Raw genomic sequence first — 17,119 nt, 5'->3', positions numbered from 1 at the left:
GTATCCTCCTTTAAAATGGAATTCTCCTTGAGGAGAAAGAGAGTGTCTTTATCTCTTTATTACAGGTGTCTAGCATGAGACAGGTACTCTTCTGATTTTGGATGAAAAAATATAATGATCATGCTAACCTAACTGATGGTGTGTTGAGAGGATGGAGTAGTAAAATTCAAGCATTACATATTACATACCATATGGGTCACTTCTTGTGTCCTTCCTTATGTACTCGTAGCCTAACTTTTGACTCCAGCTGTTGCTGTGACAACTGTGTGCACTTGTGACCCATCAACTCCTTGTCTCACCTGCACCACTTAATTCTTGCTTCCTGACCTAGGGCTTCTCTGATGCTTCTGCTTGCAGAGACCAGGCCACTCATTCTACCCTATGCTCACACTGGAAGTGGGAGTGATTTAAACCCTATGGGGCAATGGTGGTAATGGCTGGGTAAATATTACCCAGTCCCCACATTCCTCAGGAAGACACTGGGGGCTCATTCTGCAAGACAATTCAAAGTATCCCAGGAGGAAGGAGCCTCAGTTGCCCATCCCAGTGACTATTTCAATAAAATGTCTGTGTGTTGGCTTCCCCTCCTTCCCTGTTTCAATCCGCCTTGTTCTTTACTCCTGTACCTTGGAATCACTTCCCAAAAAAAATGATCTTGTCTGAGGCTCTGCTTTTGAGGAAACCAGACTAAGTCAGAGCCCTGATTTAAAACCAGCCTCACTATGTTATATTTTTCTTAGCTTGAGTGATGTTTGGAGACTATTTGCAAGTCTCATAAAGTAGCCAGATGGTATGGAATACAAATAAATAGGATAGCATCCCCTGAATTTTGTATAAATGTGCTATAAAGTATGTGATGTTTTGTGAGTTAGGAATTCTTATTTCCTTCAATCAGGAGACAGACTCAGACAGTTGTTCAGTTTTGTAAAAACACTTCTCCGTAATTCTACAGCTGTGTCTTAGGTGGTAACTGATAGTGATGTTTTGATCACAGCTTTACAGATGGTGAGGTCCTAGACACAGCAGCTTTCTCTGAGCAAGTGTGAGGCCCTGGAAGACACACGCCTTTCCCATAGGTCAGCGTAAGGAACTTGGATGTGAAACTCTATGCTAATACCAGTAGGCTGGATGGCTTGCTCTGGTGTGTGTGTGTGTGTGTGTGTATGTGTTCGTATGTATTTCTTTTTTAAGCACAAGGTATGGATTCCAACCTCATATTTTAAATATCACAATCCTTGGATTACAAATAGAAAAAATACTTTTTTTTTGAAAAATGCAAATTATTAACCAGTAAAATTGGCATCTGAAACCCTGTGCATTACCAAGTGGGTAAATTACAGAATTATTGTATCCTTTGCAGCTTAGAAGAGACACTCAGCGTTACTCAGAGCCGGAGACCCAAGTAATTTCTAACATAGCCTAGGCCTTTAGAGTCCCCTTCTCCTGGTCCTGTGGTACACCACACCGCCTTTTCTTGAGGATCTTTCTTTTATTTTTTTAATTTTTAAGAATTTTTAACGTTTATTCACTTTTGCGAAACAGAGCAAGACTGAGTGTGTGGAAGCAGCCATAGAGAATACTGAAATGAATGAGCATGCCCGTGTTCCAATAACGCTTTATCTACAAACATAATGGCAGGCCTGATTTGGCCTGAGGGCTATCATTTGCTGTCCCTTGTTTTACACCATTGGAGTTACAGTGATTTCTACTTGTTGGTCGTAAAAAGGCTAATGGGTTCGGGAGAGTTAAAACCGCCGCCCCGCCTGGTGGTGAGCTGGGCTGTTGCATCACAGCACACACATGATTGGGCTTCCTTCCAGGTCTGTGTATGGTCAGACTCTGAGCCAGCAGCCAAGACAGTGAGCCTGGCACCCACGGTGCTCCGGTTTCCAGAAAGAATCACGAATACCCTTCCTGTGCAGATAAAGGAACAATTGTACTACAGGAGAACTTACTGGAAAGTAATGTGGGGTCACCAGGAAGGAAAAGGAATTCACTCCTCAGTCACAGTCTTCAGTCTGGTTGGGAGTCACTCAGACTTGGAAAGGTCAGTTAGGATGCATGTCTGATTTTGGCAGGCCTCCAGGGCTCTGCACTCACGGAATAATACCTTGGCTTTGGTGATTACAATGGCACACTCAGAGCTTCCTTTGGCTGCTCCGGCCATCCCTTCCTCCTCACAGTCAGGTACATGATTCCTTCCAGTATTTCAACCTCATGTGTCATCTGCCGATGCTAAGATTTATTTCTGTCAACCAAAATCTCCAATAGACTCAGTTTGCCTTCTTTCAGTTTTATCTTTCACAAACCTTGACAACATGGCTTTTGAGTCTCATACCCCATGCTTCCCATCCCTGGGATCTGGTCCCAGGTTTGAGGCCCTGGAAGACAAATGTCTTTGCAGAAGTCGATGCAAGGAGCTGGGATTGAACCCTATTATGCCAGTGGACTGGGTGAGTGTCCCTGTGTGTGCACATGGGTACGTGCATCTGACTTCAACCTTCAAATCATAAGATCACCTTCCCCTTGGGCCTCTCTGCTCAGCGAAGCTCCTTCAGCAGCCTTGGTGCCCTCAGTTAGATTCATGAGTGGGTATTCTCTGGCTGTCATTCTCTAGTCATCTCTCCTTCTCATTTTTTATCAGGTGGATCCACATCATGGTCTGTTTCAAAGTTGAAGGAGGGGCTTTCAGAGGCTGGATGTCTTTTTCAACGGATTTAATGATCTAATACTAAAGAAAAGTACATGCATTACCTGTTTTGATGATCAGTTGGCCACACTGGATACTGGTCATAAAAGCTCTTAATGGAGGTCTAAATTTTTAGTGTTGAAGTGTTTTAGGGGAAAAAAAAATCACACATTATTATTATTTTCTCCAAGTAGCACTCTGGCCCTTAGGGAAAGGGATGTTGGTCGTTATGTGAGAGGAAGCAGAAATGAAGAGGAAGGAAGGAAGGCAGGAATTTGATTATTTCTTCATAAACAGCTGATTCCTTTAGCACCTGGCTGTGGCTCCTGCTGCTGTGAGAAGAATATCAATGGCTTTAATATTCCATTGTTTGTGGCTGGAAAGCTTTGCTTGCTGTTCTAAGCTGCTTGGCTCTCAGACTGGCAACGGGGCAGAAAATGTGGTGGATATAAGAAGAAAACAAGCCAAAGTGCTTTAAGTCAGGTTAGCTTCCCCTTTAAAGCCCATCTGGGATTTCTTTCTCTCTCCCTTCTTAATAAATCTGTTTGATTTGTAGCTATATTTCTTACCCTGAAGAGTGGCATATTCTTCAGTGTACAGGTTCTATTGTTCTGCTCACGTTATGGCTTTTTTGTTAGTATTTTTAATGGCCTACTTTGTTTTGACGAAATCCTATCTTCTTCAGTAACACCAACGTTGACGAATGATTAATGAATACAAATGAAAAAACCACTCTCAAAACAGAAGCTAGAAAAGGTGGGGGAAGAGCCAGTGGGCAGATGAATTTGAAATGGCTCATTACCACAAGGTGGCGCTGTTAAAACACCTCATTTTTAAAGTCCTAAAAACAGGTTGCAAATAAAGAAGGAAAACACAAAATTAAAGACCCTTTCATAAGAAAATACTTGGTATCACAAGAGTGGAGTGAGCGTGTGTGATGTTATTTGTGTGTGCATGTGTATTGAAGATATAATCGTTACGGGGAGAAGTGATAGAATTGTGTTTGTTTTTTGAGAGAGGTGTTTAATGATTGATACTCTCATAATTCAAATAGTAAATATTTTTATTGGGTTTTTTAAGTATGTTTAATTACAACTGGATCCTTCCTGGAGTTTTCTGAAGCATGACATTGTGGACATCAGAATGATAGGTTAAATTTACCATTGCTTAATCTACTTGCTTTCTACATAGAGAGCTTGCACACTAGGGGCATTTATTTGAAAACAATTAGTGCTCCATTAGGGGAAACATGAGGCTAGCCGGGTCTCAAATGTTCTTGACTGCTGTGGGAACTTGGTGTGTGGAAAGATGGTAAGTTAATACAGTACTTGGAAAATACTTCCTTACTTTAAAACGTGTTGTCTATTATGCGACTCCCTTGATGCCACTACTATTGTTGTTAAAAGTGAATGTTTTCATGTTTGTGCATTCTTTGTCTAGAGTATCATTTACTTATGGACAGAGAGATGAAAAGCTGATATTTTTCAAGGTTGTACTTTGAAGGAAAGGTGTTCATATAATGGTCCAGATCATCTTACTCCTGAGCAAAGGCAGGGGTGGAAAGTTATCTAACACAAGTGAGTAGAAGCACACAAACTATACATGGATGTTCCCTTACTCCATCCTCATAGCAATTCTCTGAATCAGATGATGTTAATATCTCCATTCTCAAGAGAGGTTCTGAGAAGTTAAGTAACCTGTCAACCGTCACAAAGCCACTGTGTGGCACAATCAGGAGTTGAGTTCAGAAATTATTCAAGGGAGGAAATGCAAGGAAATGAAAAGGAAAAGGTCTAGGCTGTCTTGCAATTTGTATTTAGACAAAGCCTGATCACATAATGTGGATCCCTTTGAAAGAAAAATAAACCTGCTTTCCCTACAGCCAGATGAGGGCTATAGGTAGAGTAATACCCACATGCATGTACATACATATATATATATATTTTTTTTTTCAACTTCTCATATGCAATTTTCATCTCTGTCTTAGCATAACTATAACATTTCCCACCATCCACAAAGCATGTTCCGTGAATTTTTACCATAGCTGGGGGAAGCACTACAAGTTGATCATGAAAGCTGTAGCTGTGATATCTCCCAGATAACTCATACTACAGACGCACTGACCCAGCTGGAAATGCAATTCATGATAGAGAACTCAACTGATTTCTGCTTCAGGAAAAATTACGTTAATGGGAGTATGAAACTCTGACGACAGTGATACATGCTAAATACTCCATATGCTGGCAGAATCTGAGCCTATAGTAATATAAAAAATCCTCTTTATTGTTTTGAAGTATCTGAAAGAATTATATGTCTATAATTAGACTTATAATTGAATTCTATTTAGGGTAGTAGTATTAAGCCTATATTTTGCAGAGATACCTGTGTGTCCATCTGGGAAATTGTGTGGAAGGAGATAGTTTGTATGGGGTGGCGGTGATGGTGGGTGTGAAGGGAGTGTGATGGAGGAGGTGGACTTTGGTCATCTATCTGAGCGTTTTCTGGAGCAGGTGGGCGATTTCTTATAGTATTTTGTATGTGTGGGATATTTGATTTTGGTGTCAAGTCCCATAGTATATTGGGAATCTAAGTGATTTATTTAGGTTTGTTTGTCTATGTATGTATGTATTTATTTATTATTTTTATTATTTATTTATGTATTCATCACACAGTCATACTTAAAATATTCAAATATTTTGACGATTTGTTTTTAAAAATGAGAAAAGATGCCCTGTGACCTCTGGCTTTCAGGATTGAATGTGACACAGTATTTGGAAAGAAAAAAATCATTATAGATCTCAGAGAGGTGCATCACAAAGGATTTAAATTCTTAGTTTGATATATATAAGAAAAGGAAAGAATCTCATTCTGTGATGACAAATCTTGAACCAGCCCGAGGCTGACTAATATAGAAGTAAAAGCAAGCAGGAAGCATTTTGACAAGCCGCAGACCTGGGGTTTATGCTGCAGTTTTGAATGGTGTCCTCTAGTGGTTCGGAAACAGTGACAGGAGTGTCATTTATTTGGCTGTTTCTTGGCTCGTTTTTCATTCCACTATGTTACAAAGGGATCTCACATGCCCACTGTAGAGAAGGGAATCAGAAGACCTGGATCAGCAGGCAGCTTGGAGACTTTTTTTTTGTTTGTTTATGAGAAAGGTATGTGGTTTATCTTCTAGTGTACTACTAGCTGTGTTTTCAGGATAATATTTTTGATGTCGAAAAAGTGCTTCCTGCCTGGCATTGCACTTGCACTGTTGCCATTTGTGTTTTGCTGCAGTTGAAACATGGTGTGACTTGGTCTAGTTCCCAGCTCCTGGAGACCACAGGAAGCACAGACAGGTACCTGCTTGATTCTCCACGGCTGCAGACATTCCCCAGGGTGCATCAGGTAGCACACACTGCACTTCCTGTGTCATGCCCACGTCCAGCTGTCAGGCCCTCACCCAGAGGGCTGGGGGAGTACTTGGGAGTATTTTGTTGATTTGGACTCAAGGTTAAGCAATCTGTTTTAGATCTGAGGAAACTTACCTTAAGGAATATTAAAAGGTCTTATGAAAAGGTTGGAAGGATTGGCTACATGTCGGTTTGTTAATGAGACTTGAGTCATACTTATCTTGGTAGTTAATCAGTTAATAAATGATTTTGATATGATATTTCCTTTCCTTCTTAAAAGATTTTCCCGGGGCGCCTGGGTGGCGCAGTCGGTTAAGCGTCCGACTTCAACTAGGTCACGATCTCACGGTCCGTGAGTTCGAGCCCCGCGTCGGGCTCTGGGCTGATGGCTCAGAGCCTGGAGCCTGTTTCCGATTCTGTGTCTCCCTCTCTCTCTGCCCCTCGCCTGTTCATGCTCTGTCTCTCTCTGTCCCAAAAATAAATAAACGTTGAAAAAAAATTAAAAAAAAAAAAAAAGTTTTTCCCTGGCCGTAAAGGGTTGCCAAGGATATGGCGGTCTTTGGTGATTTCCTGTGCACCTTTTGCATTTCTTTTTTTTAATGACACCTCCTCAGTATGGAGAAACAATAGAGGAAAAAGGAAATTTAGGGAAAATAACCAAATGCAGGATCAGGAATCAAGCTGAGATTTTTGCGTTCCATGTTCTGTATACTGCTTTGGCATTGTTAATAGCAAGCTAAGTATTTAATAGCTAAGCAACAAGAACTTGAGACTCGAGCCCCATTTTTGAGATTCACATACACCAAAAACTATTGGGAAGCAACACCCGAAGTGTATATTTATTACTAATTTATTTACACAAGACCTCATTCTGTAAAGGAAGTTAGCGGTTTGCAGCAATAACATATACAATAAATAATAGCAAAATATGAAACAGAGGAGCTGGAATATGTATATCAGGACAAAAAGCCAATATGAACTTAACCAAAGGACTTCAAGAATGTTCCATGAGGGCTCATCAGCTGTTACAGTCCTGCCTCCTGTCTGGCAGCAAGCCAAGATGAGGCCAAGTGTAAAAAGGACCACAGGCAGAAAGTAAGGAACATGGAAGCCTTCCCTGACAAACACATCCTCTCTGAGTGCCCGCAATTCTCATCATTCCTTAATCACTCATTGCGCCGAACACTAGATCATGGAGAAGCTTAAGAGGGTTGATTTATCTGCATATCAAATCACTATTAATTGTTATAGAATGGGGCCTGAAGCAGGTACATTTTGTTGGCAAAAGGGGGTTGGGTCAGGAGCTTAGCACCCTCAGGCCGAGTCCCAGGTGGGCATGCACCCCAAGGGTCTCGTACATGGTGGGGGACAGGCAGATGTGAGAGTCAGGAGCTCTGATTACAAACAGGATCTATACTGTAGCTTTCTTTTTTCCTTTAATTGGCACTGGTATAATAGGATGACAAAATAAAAGGAAGCCAAGGATTTATAATTGCTTTGTAGAGAAATATTTACCCTTATTTCTAGGAAATGAAAGAAACGTGGGTAGGGATGTCCTCTTCTTATAGGAAGATACAGATTGCTTGCTTTATTAGGCATCAGCTACAACCTGTTGGCCGAATTATAATTTGGCCAAGTCAAGAAGACACAGGGAAGCAAAGGATTCAGGCTAGCAACATTTTATTTCGGTCTTTTACAGACTTTTGTGGGTCACGCTGTGATGCAAGGAACAGGTATCTGCAAATGACCTTTGATGCCTTCTCTTCTCTGGGTTGCCTAGACAGTGATTCAGCTGGTCTGGGGGACTTCCCTGTGCCAGGGGGAGATGTTGTGCCCAAGCTCAGCTTCTCACAGGGTGGGTGACTTTTCTCGCAGCAGGAAGGCCTGAAATTCCACATGGGCCTCAAGATCTCTGGATGCTGGGTGGCTGGCTTTCCTGGACAATTCTGATAAAGTTAGCATCTAAACACAGCCCCCCTAGCAACAGGAATCTGTCTGCACTTTCCATAACAAGGCCACTTTCTCCTGCATATCCTTAACAAAGGTACAGAGGAAAGGGGGTTGGGTTTCTTTACTGCACAAATAAGCCACAGTGCTTGTCTAGCAGAGTGCCCCGGCCACTCTCTATGGGGCGAAGAGTGACCCCACCTTCTCTCCTCTCCTCTTGCCTAACTGTGCAAGCCTCCACTTTCCTCAATAAAGCCCTTTCTTTAACCCATATTCTGTGATGTCGCAGTTCCTCTAAGGTCTGTGCATGACAGGTTGCAATCCATGAGACTCACCTTTAGAACAGTTGTTGTAAAGGCAACAGGAACGATAGCCTTTGTAGCCCACATTTAAATTGTGACCCAGAGGTCACTAGAATAACATAGCAAAATGGCATTTTCTTCATGATTAAAAATTCTCAGAGTGCCTGGGTGGCTCATTCAGTTGAATGTCTGACTCTTGGGTTTGTATTGGGTCATGGTCTTGTGGTTCTTGAGATCAAGCTCTGGGTCAGGCTCTGTGCTGTTGGTGCAGAGCCTTGGGATTCTCTCTCTCCCCTATCTCTGCTCAGCTCTCCCCCCCACCCTGCCCTGCTGCCACTGCCTTTAAAACAAAACGAAACAGCTCTCTTAGGTTCAAGGTTAGTTCTGGACCTGGAGTTAATTGACTCTGCTTAGGCACCATTTATAGCCTCACAGGGTAGAAGCCTCCCTCTACTTAAATTCTAACTTCATTCCTGTTAATTGTGTTGCTCTCTGTAGGTAAGTATTAAGCAGACCATAAAATGCAGCGTTTGTGGTCAGATTTCATATGGGGACCTGAGTGAATGATGTACAACACTGTAGATAGTTTCATTAACATGATCACTCTCACTAATGAATATTTACCCACCTCACACTGGGTGCTCTGCTCTGCTGACTGCATGCTGAATGATCCTAGCATTGGTAACAAATACAGGTTCCAACGTTGTGGAAACAGTAAAGCCTTATGCAAGTGTAAAGTCGTCACTCAGTTTTATTCATTTTATTGTTGCTATTGTTGTTGGAACACTGGTTAATTCAATTCTGTCCCCTGAATTCAACTTTAACCAGGATTAGTTTTTATGACAACTAAGGGCATTGCTCACCAACGAAGGAAAATAAAGATTGAATTGGCTTTTCACACGTCCTTTTAAACCTTCTGTCTGAATATCATAGAACTCTGCTATTTTATTTATTAATTTATTTTTAACATAGTTTATTGTGTAGATTCAAATAGGTCTTGAGACTATAGTGTTCCCTAAAACAGAACATCTGCTTGTAATTAAAGTATTATGTCACATGTTCAGCTCACTTATGGTTATAGAGTGCTATCTACCACTTTTCATATTAACAAAGGACTTTATTAAACTGTAGACAAAAATCTAAATCATTACATGAAACAGAACAATGAGTGCTATTTAAGTTGAAGTACCCTCCAAAGGTAGAGAATTACAGTAATAGATTGGGAATTATGCATTGTAGGAAGATTTGTGCTCTTTATTTCTTATTTTATCACAGAATTTTATTGATCATTGATCATAATCTTTAGTTGAAGACATGTGGTTTAGTATTTTTAATAGAATAATGAACACCTGTGAAGTCCCTGTCCAACCCCAGAACAAGGCCACCACCAGAAAAACAAACAAACAAAAAAACCCCTACTCTTGGGGTGCCTGGGTGGCTCAGTTGGTTAAATGTCTGACTTCAGCTCAGGTCATGATCTTATGGTTCGTGGGTTCAAGCCTCACATTGGGCTCTGTGCTGACAGCTGGAGCCTGGAGGCTGGAGCCTGCTTCAGATTCTGTGTCTCCCTTTCTCTCTTCCCCTCCCCCACTTGTGTGTGCGCTTTGTCTCTCTCTCTCTCTCTCTCTCTCTCTCTCTCTCTCTCTCTCTGTTAAAAATAAACATTAAAACCTACTCTTACCGCTACTCATAAATGGTGAGTTAACCTATAGCGCCCCTTCCTGGTTGTTTCCTTACCGTCAGCAGCAGCATCATTATTATTTCCTTGAACTGATATAGTGGCTATTAAATTTTGCTCCCATAGGCCGTGTAAACTGCATGCCATAGAAGGTTAAGCTAATATAACCAACCAATACTGGGTACTTCGGTTAATCAAACATGACCACGCTCCTTTGGCAGTACTGTTTTTGCAGTTGTAGTGTCAACTGCGTACCTACTGAGAGAATTGTACTTCTAGCAGGCACATCCCATGTTCCTGAGGCTTCTTGGCCATTCGAGTGTCATCCTTGGTTGATTAGTTCGTTCATCCATTCATATATTCAGAGAACATTTCCTGAGAGCTAGGCGCTGGGCTTGGTGCTAGGGTTTCAAAAGCCACTCTGGGGAGGCAGAGTTGCAGAGAGGTCATTGTAATTGGAAGTGAGAAGTGAAAGAAAGCTGTGTGCAAAGGGCGTTGCTTGGGTAGGAGAAGGTGAGGGCCACTCTCTCCGTTCTGATAGAGCTAGTGGAAGCCACCTAAGGAGGTGATGTGTGTCGTGGCGTTTTCCTGATGAACAAGAGATGGAGGTTTACGGCAACACTGAACAAAGTTACTCTAACGAAACAGAAGGAGATAGCTGCCCCTCCCTCCTCTGAAAGCCTGCTGGCTTTGTCAAATTGTTCATATCTGCCACTAGCCAGAAAATGAAAGTATAAAACTACTTGGAGACCTAGTTCTAGGCTGGGGTTTATTTCGTGCATACACTATTAGAAGTAAACTTTGTGAACAAATGGAATGGTGTACTTGCACGGTCTCAGAACGTGTGGTGGGCAGATATAACCAGCATGCAAGCACTTCATTGTGAGAAGATAGGTGGTTGCAACATCTTTACTAACCCCAAAGATAAAAAGGTGTGTGGTAATTCAGTAATATCACAGTGCTATCCCGGAAGTACTTGTCTTCTTGTCTGTTATACAGGCACTCAATTCTGTGTCTTTTCTACCACAGAAATACAAAATGCATTTGGAAAAAACCCAGAACCAAACAGAATACAGTGTCTCCTGAGGTTTCTCCTTTATCTGTTCCCTGGAGGTAATGGGGAAAGACTAGTATACCAAGATGAGAACAGCATCATTTGGGTGTACAATCCATATAATGATGCCGTGGCAATAATTCTTTGTTTCTTACAGTAATCGAGTCAAAGGCTTATAATAATATGATTCTGAAGCCAGAGCAGACAGCAGATTTCTGTGGCCCATAGTCTCTCAATTAGATTTCTGTGGCTTAGCTACAGGAAGCTATCAGAAGTTAAAGACTTAATTTTTCTCATGGTGTTTCCTAAAGAAACATGAGCAGTATGCAGTTTTCCTAACCACCTCTCCATCTTGAAACATTTTGTTCTCTCCGCTTTCTGCTGCCATTGTCAATATGGCAATTCGTTATTGCAGTCATGATGAATGGGCTGATGCTGTCTTTGTTCTCACTTTCCTGAATTATCCTCTAGTTAGGGAGAACCTGCACTGGTCTTGGGAGACCCATAGCTTCTCTGGACTGGCCTGATACCTGTGAACAGCCCTCTTTGGTGAGCACCTGGACTAGGTTCCAGTTCTCCCTCCAAACTTCAGATTTAAAAGCACTCCCATATCACGGTTAGAAAAAAAAAGCCATTTCAGTAAAATTTTTTTCTGAGCTGATGGGCTGCTCTCGTGGCATGTCCTGGAAGTTCTTGTCAGATTTCAAAGAGATCAGGGGGCAAAGGTGGGACAGTGTGGTAGTGAGTAGTTAAATACAGGGCAAAGTGACCCTCTGAAGACTTTTGAAGAGGCATCTTTCATGCCACAGCTGTATATTCTTGGCAGCATTAGGATGGTATTGTCTTTTTTTTTTACTTATTTTGACTCTGGGGGCCGTCGGAAGGTGGACATTTTGATATTCTGTACTTGGCCAAGCAGTGGCTACTTACCTTCAGCATCAGTGCCCCGAGAATAGGTCACAGCTTGTTACGACACCAGTAGGATGTGGCAGGAAGGCCTGGAAACCCGACAACCTAGGGTTCAATGTCTGTATCCTCCTTTGATTTTTAAGACGAGTGGGATTCGATTTTTTGTTCATTTCACTGATGTCACGTTTTCACTGATAAAAGTGAGTGGACATGTCATGTTTACCTCTTCCACCTTGTGGGACAAAGTAGGAACAAGCGGGTGGGGGGGCAAGGTGAAGAGAGTCCGTGTTCATCACTCCACTAAGGCCATGGGGAGGGATGTATCCCTTCTTTTCTCGCTGAGGACACAAGTTCATAGAACAAAAACATTAAAGTTCTCCCTTGAGTTGTAACTGGGTTATATAAGGCCTTTAATAGGCTTTACTGAGTTCTGTGCAAATACTAACTCATTAAAACCCATGATACAGGCACTATTATTATCCTTCTCATTTCACAGAAAAGAAAGTAACTTGCCCAAGGTCACACAGCTAGTAAGATGTGGAACAGGGATTCAAACTCAGCAGTATATTCTGGAATCTGCACTCTCAATTGCCATGCTTGGTTGCTACTCCTCCTACCTGGTGCTGGCTGGTTCTTCTCTAGTACCTCTTGGGAAAGCATATGTTCCATGTTTGTTTAAAAAAAAAAAAAAAGGGCTCATATAACCTCTTCATAATAGGATGTGATGTCATTTTGTGCCCACTGCTTTCCAGGTAGTATTTCAAGTGGAGTGACTCCTGAGCCTAAGAAGGCCTACTCACGGTTGGAAGGGTACCACCGACAGGGATTGTTGGCCTTCTCAATGACAAGCCTGCCCTTCCTAAGATTTAGGAAACTTGTATCCATGGGCTTTAACCCCAAAAGTATAAACAAAAGAGGAAACAAAGTGAATTCGCTTCTCAGTTGTAAACTCCAAAGGAAAGTATAAAAAAAAAATCAGTGGTGGTGTTTTGATAGTCAAGGTCAAAGAATTCATTTCGCTTTTCAGAATGAAACCACTTTTACTGTGTCAGACTTTATGGCCTTATATAATTTATGTACTCCCCTAATGTTGGTGGCTGATGGAAACTCAGTAAATTTGCTCTAGGAAACCATAATCATCGATTTATTTGAATTCTGGATCCTCCTCTGGGGAGTATGTTTATTGCCCCCTTTTATACTCCCAGTGTGCCCTATGACATCTGAGCAGTGAGTATTTTCCCCTAATGTGGCATTAAGATTAAAGACCCTAACTGTGTTGATTTGTAGCAAAATGAAGTTTGTTGTTGACTTGTTTGACTGTCCTTGTCTTTCATTTTATGTTGCAATTTAGGGTAGGGAATAATTTGCTAAAACGTTTTGTCTAATCCTTCTGAATTTCAGAAAGCAGATTGAAACAAAGACCTATCTCAGGTGGTGGTGCTTCCTGTTTTGTAGCTACTTTGAAAGTCTCATTTAACCTAATATTGAGACTATCTGAGCACTCAATTCCCTAGTTTCCCTGGTGCAGCCTAGGTAAACATGCTGGTTGGTGAGTAAAAGTTGAGGAATGGGCAAAGAACAACCCTATCTTGAATACCTATTATGTGCTAAGAATTATACTAGTGTTTACACACATTTTCTCATTAAATTCTCAAATTAATCCTATGATGCAATTCCAAATCACCCCATTTTATGACTTAAAAAAGCAATATTCCAAGATTTTGAGTATTTTTCCCAGGACCTCAGCTAACTATGACTGAGATACAAACACAGATCTGCCTGGTTGCACAATGCATGTTGCTTCCACCCAGCAGTGCTCACCATGAGTCAGAAAAATGTGAGTTTGTCCACATATTCATTCATTGCACAGATTTTTACTGAGCCTCTGCTATGTACCAGGTACTTACCTAGTCTCTGGCAGTCCAGTAGTGTTCAAGACAGAAATGATGACTATTCTGAGACTTTGCCTTCAAGGTAGAGATGGTGGAGACAGGTTGAGAGATCATACATAGTACATAAATTAAAATTTCATGATCAGTGTTTTTATAAAAATAAAGCAGGAAGATATAAGACAGCAATGGATGATCAGGGACAGTGTTGTTGAGCAGGTGACACTTGAGTTGAGCTTTGGATGGCCAGAGGAGCAGCCGTCTGGAACAAGAGCTCCTAGGCTGAGGGATGGTGGGGGTTGCTGACTGAAAGCAAGGGTGGTGGAGACACCAGGAAGGGAGAGCAGGTAGGAGGTGTGGTTGGGAAGGCACTTGGGGCCAGGATCATGTACAGCCTCGTTGATCAGAGAAGACATTTGGATTTAAGAGTCCCCTCAGAGTATTAAGTGGGGGAGTGATATGATTTGTTCATTTTTGAAATTCAAGGAATCGATTAAAGGGACTGTCCTGGAGACAGTCAACGGGACGAGCTGCTGCCTCTAATATACCATGTTGTATTGCATATGAAATGGGTGCCTTTGCATATCAGTTTTACCCTTGATAGAATGAGGGCAACTTGGATTCCATGTTTATGTCTAAATATCATAATAGTTGTAAAATGTAACAGAGAGAAGATCATTTTATTCACAAAATAGCACACATGATAATATATATGAAGAAAGTGAATGCATTATTGAGAAAAATAAAACTTGAATAGACATACCTTGCTTGTTCCTAGAAGGAACAATTTACTCAAATTGTAAGGCTATCGTTTTTTTTCCAAATGATTCTAATAATTTAACACAATTCTAATAATAATGCCATTTTTTTTGGAGGGGGAACTGATAAAATAATTATGAAATGCATTTGAAAGAATAAACAGTGATAATAATGATGGGAAAATTGCCTCCTGAGACATTAATATGGCTTAATTAATTAAGCTGTCATAATTAAAAGAGATAATAGTAGCATAGGAATCAGGAAGAAAATCTGTGGAGTAGAGCAATGATGCTAGAAATGACCATAAGTGAATATACAGTTTGGGTATAAAATCAATAAGTAATCTAAAAAATGAGTTATGAATTTACAGAGTGCTTTGTAAATGGTGTTTGGACATTTGATTTAACAAATTATAAGAAATAAAGTACATATTACACCAATGAGTGCTAGATAAATGAAATATTGAAATGTAAAAAATACTTTGATGTACAAGAAGAAAACTTAGATATTTTTAAAACCTTAGAGAGAGATTCTTTTTATGGATAATGATGGTGACATTTTTAAAAATTAAAAAAAGGAAAAAATTTTAAAAATTAAAAAAATGAAAAAATTGGGAGAAATATATTTAATACATTATTTTGGCAAGTGATTACTATATAATGAGCCCTGAAAGAAAATCAACTATGGACAGGAGTAGAGATTTTACAAAAGCACTAATGAAAATACCAAAACATATGAAAAATGCCCTGCCTTGGTGCTAACTAAGGAAGAACAAATAAAAGATCAGTGAGATATTATTATTTCCCCTTTAAAATTGGCAGAGATGATCAAATGCTAACACCCAGTGCTGGTGTGGGGTAAAGGACACTCTTTAATACGTTGCTGATGGGAATGAAAATTCATACTTGTCAAGGCAATTTAGTAATACGTGGAAAATCTATGCCTTGTTTCTAGTAATTTATCTTAAGGATGTAAAAATATGTGTAAGAAGTCAGCTATTAGGATATTTATCTCAGCACTCTGTGTAAGAACCAAAGTGTCCCAAAGGAGGATTGATTGTACATTATGGTGTAGGGATAACAATGGAAAACAGTAATTAAATATAATGTGGTAGACATGTATAGATGGGAAAGACCTCCACAAAGCATTTCAAATGAAAATACAAAGCTTATACAACAGTATGTTAAGCATGATCTCTGCCCCCTTTTTTGTTAAACTGTGGGTGTATGTGTATTAATGTGTATAGAAGAGGTTTTGTCAAGTTGTCTCTGAGTGAATGTGATTGTAATTCGTTTTGCTATCCTTTTTACATATCTAATTTAAAATGTTTCTATTGTGAATGTATTTTAGTATATGTGCTGCCGAAGCGAGCACAATTGTGAATGTATTTTAAAACATTGTAGCTAAGAACGTGGGCTCAGATGTTCAGATGGACCTGTGCACATCTGTCTAGTGTCCTTTGATACTGGTTAGCTATAAAATGCACCTCATACTAATACCTACCTCATAGATGGTTGTGTTAAAATAATGCATGAAAAGCACATAGCATATTTTTGTCATGGCTAGTCCTGTTAATTATTTATTTTTACTTTTTACTATTACTCTTTTCTCAATAATTTGAAAATATTCTTTTAAAATAGAATGTATTGGCTCTATAATTCAAAGAGGATTGGATAAGCATCAGCTCATCTTCTTAGATGGTCAAAACCTATCTATTCGCTTATTTCTCACTTGTCCCAAATGTTATCTCTACATTGTGCAATGTAAGTTCCACCAGCCAGGACAAGGCAGTTACCACTTCTCGCCAGGATTATAAAACCCCCTGGACGTGACTGTTTCTGGGTGCAGTCCTTGAGAATCCCGCTGCTCTACAGTTTCAGTTTGTAAGTTGTCAGATTACTTGATTTTGGAAAAAAAAATAGACAACGAATGGTAGCTGAAAACACCCCTATGTGTTTCGCTGAATAATGGATAAGCAAGATAGACCGTACTAAAGCAATAATGGGGCATCTCGGTGGCTCAGTCGGTTAGGCATCTGACTTCAGCCCAGATCATGATCCCGCGCTTCGTGGGTTCAAGCCCCACGTTGGGCTCTGTGCTGACAGCTTGGAGCCTGGAGCCTGCTTCAGATTCTGTGTCTCCATCTCTCTCTGCCTGCCCCGCCCACCCCCCACTTGCACTCTTTCTGTCTCCCCAAAATAAATAAATACTAAAAAAAATAAAGCAATAGTGAGGGCCTTTATTTTATTTTATATATTATATATATTATATATACATTAATAATTTATTGTCAAGTTAGCTAACAGTGTATACGGTGTAGTCTTGGCTTCGGGTGTAGATTCCCATGATTCATCACTTACATACAACACCCTGTGCTCATCCCAACAAGTGGCCTCCTCAACACCCATCTCCCATTTTCCCGTTCCCCCAACTCCCCACCCCTATCAACCCTCAGTTTGTTCTCTGTATTTAAAAGTCTTTTATGGTTTGCCTCCCT

The 17,119-nt window shown here is 40.5% G+C and overlaps 1 long non-coding RNA gene across 2 annotated transcripts in view; it reads left to right on the top strand.

The window, feature by feature from the left end:
- Positions 1-1,865: 1,865 nt before the first annotated feature.
- Positions 1,866-17,119, top strand: part of LOC121015015 (uncharacterized) — a 171,607-nt gene continuing 156,353 nt past the window's right edge. For both annotated transcript variants that reach the window (XR_005783566.1, XR_005783560.1), the window contains exon 1: positions 1,866-2,047. This is a non-coding gene — a long non-coding RNA (uncharacterized LOC121015015). The remainder of the gene's footprint in view (positions 2,048-17,119) is intronic.

The sequence above is a fragment of the Herpailurus yagouaroundi genome, unplaced genomic scaffold, assembly GCF_014898765.1.
Source record: "Herpailurus yagouaroundi ecotype Mexico unplaced genomic scaffold, PumYag 29, whole genome shotgun sequence".
Lineage (NCBI taxonomy): Eukaryota > Metazoa > Chordata > Mammalia > Carnivora > Felidae > Herpailurus > Herpailurus yagouaroundi.
This window is presented reverse-complemented; position numbering and strand designations above follow the sequence as displayed.